Raw genomic sequence first — 7,017 nt, forward strand, 5'->3', positions numbered from 1 at the left:
GACATATAGAGTAAATAGAATAATATTTTAGTGTTTGCTGTCCAGTTTCACAATTTCACTCTCAGGCAGTCCCTAAGGTGCTTTTTTTTCAGAAGGCAACTGGACTTTGTTTTATCTTGAAGGCTTGTTTTATTTTCTCATCCAAAAAGCTGAAGAAGTTGAAGAAGCTTCTTGGATGAGAAGTGAAATGTCTTCAAGGAAAAACAAAGTCCAGTTGCCTTCTGGAAAAAGCACCTTTGGGACAACCATGACCTGGATGAATGAGAAGCTCCAAAGACATTCACTCCCAGGCTTCAACCTATTAAGAAAAAAATATTGGCCTATTAAGAACATTAACCTGATTATTGGAAATAAGTTTTACTGAAAGCAGTGGTTTTCACTTCTCAAGACAGAGTTTGTCATGCCCTTGTTGGACTGATTCTGAGGGGGAGATTGAGCAGCTGACACGGAGTGAGAATGAGGCTCGGTGGCTGTGGAAGAAATGGGGGAAGGGCACAGTCTGGCTGGGCATTCAGAGGAAGACCCAAGGCCATCCCCTCTTCATCCTAGGGCACGCAGGGAGGAACGGAGAAGGGAGCAATGTGGCTTATGAGAGAGGACAAGGCTCTGATCCCTTTCATTAGTTGCAGCTGGGAGAACAGGATATAAGTGGGGCATTTGCACACCACTCCTTGCTGGAAGCAAAATGTGCATTTTCTTTGTAGAGGCTTATCTGGGTTTGGCGTTCTCCCAACTGTGGGTGCTTTGAAAGTCTGCAATTTATCATCCTGGCCTGCCGTGTTAATGACTTCAGTGTGGTTTGTGTTGGGTTTTTTTTTATTTCTAATTCTCTTTACTTTGGGTTTGGACTGCATTTCTGTCTAGACTGTTTTTGGAAGAGTTTGATATCCAGCCGAGGATAAATGGACATTGGGGCCAAGTTGGAGGCATTAAAGGGAATTTAATCTACTTTTGTGACTTTGTTATTTTTGTGTCATGCCCCGGGTCATCACAGAGTTGCTCTGAATAATACACTTGCAAAATCAATTGATTTGTGTGCAAATACCATCTTGAGAGAGGCATATTTTATGCAAGAACAAACAGAAAATGCTCCTAAAAATGAGGTTTGCCATCTGTAGTATTTACTTGTATTAGAATTGTAAATATTTAAAAAGCTATATGCTTTATAGGCATATATTTTTCTGTGTTTTTAATAAATTCAATTGCACGTCCTGCCCTTGAAGGAACTGAAGACTATCAATTTCTTCCTCTTGATTGAAACAAAGATAATCACAGTACTCCCCCACCCCAAGAAAGATCTCGCTGTGTGAATACAAAGGATTGGAATACAGCTTTACCTGTTAAAAACATTGCTGTATCAAACAAATATATGGCAGTAATAGAGAAGGCTAATATGATTGTACCTAAATAGCTCTCAGCTTATTAATTTTTGAAAACTCGACATATGGAGAGAAGATTTGTCATGTTTCCACATTGTGATATCACAGTTATTTCTCAGTAAGGAAGTTTGAAGAACAATTTGAAGCTCTTAAATTACTCTGAGCGTCTTGAAACGATCCATTTATCATTATGTTACCAAGTGATACCAACAGCGAAGCATTAACTGCCAGAATGACAATTAGGGAAATTATGCAAGATTCAGAAAGACTGCAAATCAAATTCTGTAGGTTAAGTAAATCATCCTGTTTGTTTGGAAATAAGCCTCAATGTGCTGTCTGGACAGCACACTCAATGAAACCAGCAGGGCTAACTTCTAAACTGGTAGGTGCTCTGAATTTGCAAATTGTCTGCAGATGGAGTCATGGATAGCCATAAATGGCCACAACGATAGCACAGGTTACATGGCATCATGTGAATTGCATCACGTGAATTGCATCATGTATGCCATTTGGAATATGAGGTCATGATGCAGATGACATCACTTGCCTCCTTTTTCCCCCCTTGAGAGGAGGTCATAAGAGTCATGGGATGTGCTAAGCCATAACATGGTTTGTGACTCACTCTCAGACGAAGCCCCGCCATTGTGAACTAATCATGATGTATGATTTAGTGCTATGTCTCAATCTAGTTGTAACTGGCTCAACAATTGCATGCATTGTGGATTCAATCTATAGATGGAGATAGCACAGATTGTATTATTTTTAACAAGTCAGGTCTAATGGATGGCCTTTGGAAGAGCTCATAAGTCAAGTCTCCAAGTGAACAATAGCAATAGCGCTCTACATCCTGTTCTAAGCAGTTTACAGAGTCAGCCTTTTGCCCCCAACAATCTGGGTCCTCATTTTACCCACCTTGGAAGGACGGAAAGCTGAGCCAACCTTGAGCCTGGTGATATTTGAACTGCCAAATTGCAGGCAGCCAGCAGTCAGCAGAAGTAGCCTGCAGTACTGCGCTCTAACCACTGTACCACCATGGCTCACGGTAGAGGAAAACAGCGATTATAATGGCAAATACAGTGTTAAAATTGGAGCAAGGCAAATGATAGTTAACAATAACAAATTTGATCAGTATTTTGTACAGAATCATATAGAGTTCCCTGCTTAAGCAAGGGGTTGGACAAGAAGACCTACAAGGTCCCTTCCAATTCTGCTAATCTGTAATTAACTTTACTCACTTTAAGATTTGTAGTCTTCGACTCCCAGAATTCCTCAGCCTGCCATGCTAGCTGAGGAATCCTGGGAATTTCAATCCACATGTCTTAAAAGGGACAGGTTTGAGATTCATTGAACTAGATCTTGGCTAAACATAAGGACAAACGTCTTCACAATAAACATTCATTTTTAAAGTTGCGATTTGCTTATTTTAAGTTTTGTGCTGTAAACTCCATCTGTTCTGCACTTCAAAATAGCAGGAAACTCTGCTGCCCATTTTCACCGATCACAGTCACAGCAGTTTCTGGAACCATCTTTGGGGGATTGGAAGATTGCCTGTGGCCATGGAACTAGAAGTTCCATTTCATTTCTGCCTTAATTTTTTATTTTTTTAAAAAAGCCATTCTCCTGTTTCAGGCATCATTAGAGCCATATTAGCAAGACGCCTTGGCTGGGCTTACTTACCACACTGATCACTTACCATAGTTCTTTGGTTGTTGTTTTTGTTTTGATTTTTTTTGATTTTTTAAACAACAAACATAAACAAACATAAACACAAAATAACAAATAAAACCTTCTTTCAATTGTACAGTGTGTCAGTTGGTACATATTTCTTGTGCACAAAATCTATAGTCTTTCCCTCTTAGATTTAAATTTATATTCATCTTATATTAATCAACTTTCCATGTCCTGTTATATCATTATTACATCATCATTAGACCTTAATTACAAGTTCACACGATCCCTTTTGAGCAAATCTCAATTTTTGCAAGTTCTATTTCATATTATAATTCCTTCCATAGGAATCAATTATAACATATCATTACTATTGTATTATATTTATATTATAATAAATTTCATTTTCCCATTTTCCTATCTAACCATTGATAAAATAAATCCCATATTTTATAATCTTCTTTTTCTTCTTGCTCTCTAATTGCCAGTGTCAATCTACTCATCTCTGCACATTCCATTATTTTCTTTATAGTTCTTTGGTTTATTGCCAGTGTTTCTCACCTCAGCAAGTTTTAAGACTTCAACTCCCATTAATTTTTCTTCGCCCTAGGATCCTAGGGAATTCTGGGCGTTGAAGTCCACAGCTCTCAAACCTTTTGAGGTTGGGGGAACACTGGCTTCTGAACCAAGCACAATGCTCAACAAACTCTGGTTCAACAAAATGTGATTGAATACGATCCATAAATTCCGCCACCTAGCAGAATAGAAATACATGCTTCTAGGATGCTAGCTGCGGTTGATGGATAACAGAGGAATAGCAAATGCTGTTTCATCTATGCAACAATTCCAAGATGAAGCTTCTTCTTAATCAAAGCTGTTTTTGCCCATGTCTTGCTATACTCTCCTGTCCCCTCCTGGTTATAACCAAAACTGCATCCTCTTCAAACAAGATGATTTATTTTTAATAAACCAGGTTTCATCTAGGTGCCATTTTATATAAAAGTTTGTTTGCTGCCAATTCTTTTATTACACTAAATTCCATTTAGAAAAGCTTAATAAAGGTTATAATGTACCAGATTAAAAACAAATTTCAAAAAATACTATAAAATAAAATTTGGTAGAAACAAAATCATAAACAGCCATGCATAAGCAATCATGTAATTGATCTTGATGAATTTTATAAATAAAACAGAACTGGGCCATATTAAACTAATAATATTATTGGCCAGCTAATAACAATGGCACATGAGATAAATCTCTACAAGCTGGAAATTTAGTTAATAAAGGGACTATACTGTAAAACATGACCCTGCCTCTTTATAGAATGAACAACATAATTTGTCAAAGCAACGTATATTGTAACTTCCACCATTCATTCGCCACAAGGACAAAGCAGGGGAGGAAAAAAAGAGATTTTTCCAAATCTTATTTATGTTTTATTTATCAAAGAAATAAAAATAAATCTACCCGAATAGATTTTAATGAGATCCTTCCTTCAATGTTTAGTGTGTAAGATTTTTTTTTAACGTATTGTCAGAAGACTGCTTTCAATTCCTGATCATATTTTAACACACTATGTCAATCAACATGTCATACAGTCCTATTGTCCTTTTGGCGAATTGTATTCTACAGGATTGAATAGGCTTTAGGCTTAGAAAATGTTAAAAAAATGTTAATATGACCAAGATATTAAACTGCAGAAAATATTAAAAAAAAAATCTTTTTCACTGTAATTTTCAATATGCGCAGTTCAGAGATGAGTAGGTGGCAGTGGGTAGGCAAGGAAAATGAGAGCATTCTCAAAGAAAATTATAGTAACTCAGATTATACCTGTGCATACCTACATTGCAAAGTAACCCCGTTCAGATACTCGCATTCCCACTATATTCCTTTTCATGCATACTAATATATTTGATGGTTATAGGAACATAAACTGAATAACCACTAAGCCAACTAATCTTTTGCTACTGCTATTGCAATTTGGGTCAACATTTTTAAATAGCAAGGGTTCCAAAAGCATCCATCATTCTGACAACATCGCATTTTATGTCATCTCCAAATGTCAACTATTTCGGTTTGCTGCAGCCATTTCCTTTTCAGTATTGTAGTTATTATTTTCTGACTGCTAGAGAAACTTCAGGTTGCATAACTATTGGCCTTTTACTCTGAGTTTTAGAATAGAGGGGGAAATGATATACCCTCTTCAAAGTTTACACTTAAATTATAGATCCCATCCTTCTTCATGTGAATGAACAGTAAAATATTGGGGTAACTTCTCTGTGTCATAGAGCACAATTCATCACTGGCAGCAGGGAATGTCTACAATTTAACAAGATCCTGTCATGTAAACGTTTTCTTCAAATGATTAATGAAAAACCACAAGACATGAGTGACAGGCACTAATTCATCATTTCCAATTTATGGTAGAGGCAGTCCTCAACTTATAACCACTCATTTAGTGACTGTTCAAAGTTACAGTGGCTCTGAAAAAAGAGCCTTATGATCAATCCTCACCCTTACAACCATCACAATATCCACGTGGTCACATGATCGAAATTTGGGAACTTGGCAAAGCATTAATAACAACTGCAGCATCCTGGGATTATTATGATTGCTTCCCAACCAGTTTCCAACAAGCAAAATTCATTTAGTAACTGTGAGATTCACTTAACAACTGAAGTAATTTGTTTAATAACCATGCCAAACAGGTAGTAAAATCAGATGCATGTCACTTAACAATGGTTTTGCTTAACAACATTAATTCAGATCCCAATTGTAGTCATGAGCTATCTTTTCTCTTTATTAGTTTATATCACACAGAATATTTAAAAGTTGGGTTCCCCTTGCTGAATGAAGTGATGTCATTCTTAATTGGGAATCAGGACTCTATATCTTAACCTTCTTCTGATGGTAAAACCATTTCTCTGTCGTATGCTGTATGCATGCTCACAAGTTGAAATACAGCTTCGGTGTATTTCCTTTTAGTAAGCAAGCAAGTTTTCCTCCCAATCCATATCTAGACTTAAAAATGTTAAGTTTAAATACCGCGGGTTTAATTTACATTTTTTTAACGAATTAATTTAAATCTATTAAAATTAAATATATTTAAATAAACCTGCTCAAAAGCCAGTTTGGCCTGCCAGTGAAGGTGATGGACTACTATAAGAAGGGAAACTGATTCCTGCTTTTTAGGCACAAAAGCTGGCTGGGTGACTTTGAGCCAAAATATCACTCTCAGCCATGGAAAGAAGACAAAGGGCAAATCACTTCTGAAAACCCAGAAGAAATGATTGCATGAATTATTGGAAGGAGGAATTTTTTAAAAAAGAAGAAAAAGTCACGATTTTTTATTCTAAAATGGAAGCATTTCATAGAAGATTAAGCTCTTAAATCTGCTTCTCAGGATGGATTCCATATTCTTTCTTGACCAATTTATGGATCATGTCAAATCTTTCACTTGAGTGTATGGGTTTCTCCCCAAATTCATCAAATACTGATACAATCCGGAGAAGATTCAGGGGAAAGTCCTGGGCACCCATTAACAGAGTCATCTTACCATGTTTGAAAGAAATTAATCATCTAATGAGATGGCAACCTTCCGCATTAAACCACTACATCTGGACCCCAATGTAATCTAGCTTCAGCAGTATTGAATAAATAAATACTCACCCCTCGAATCCCAGGAAAAGCTTCTTGCTCGCTTCTGGAACCCTTGCTTCTTCTCCAAAAAGTTATGTCCTTGAAAATGAAATGATTCTTCAGGCCCAGCTCAATGTACCAGGGTACGTCAGCTCCAACACCAAGGCAGATCTGCTCCCCGGGAGAAAGAGCCTCATCACACAATGGGCCCCTATGTATACTTTGTCTTACTGAACAGCAGACGCAAGATGTCAGGATGAAGTGATGTGCAGATGTGGACGATGTCGTGACTGGGCTTACGTATGGATGGCAGGAGGGGAGTGATAGGGGA

The 7,017-nt window shown here is 37.3% G+C and overlaps 1 protein-coding gene across 1 annotated transcript in view; it reads right to left on the minus strand.

Moving 5' to 3' along the window:
• MAG (myelin associated glycoprotein) overlaps window positions 1-6,798 on the minus strand; it is a 47,160-nt gene extending 40,362 nt beyond the window's left edge. The window contains exon 1 of the mRNA XM_087939944.1: window positions 6,717-6,798. The gene's annotated coding sequence lies outside the window, so the exon portion shown is untranslated. The remainder of the gene's footprint in view (window positions 1-6,716) is intronic.
• Window positions 6,799-7,017: the final 219 nt, after the last annotated feature.

This window comes from Pseudonaja textilis, chromosome 10 (genome assembly GCF_049901715.1).
Source record: "Pseudonaja textilis isolate UNSWEBS1 chromosome 10, rPseTex1.2, whole genome shotgun sequence".
NCBI classification, from domain to species: Eukaryota; Metazoa; Chordata; class Lepidosauria; order Squamata; family Elapidae; genus Pseudonaja; species Pseudonaja textilis.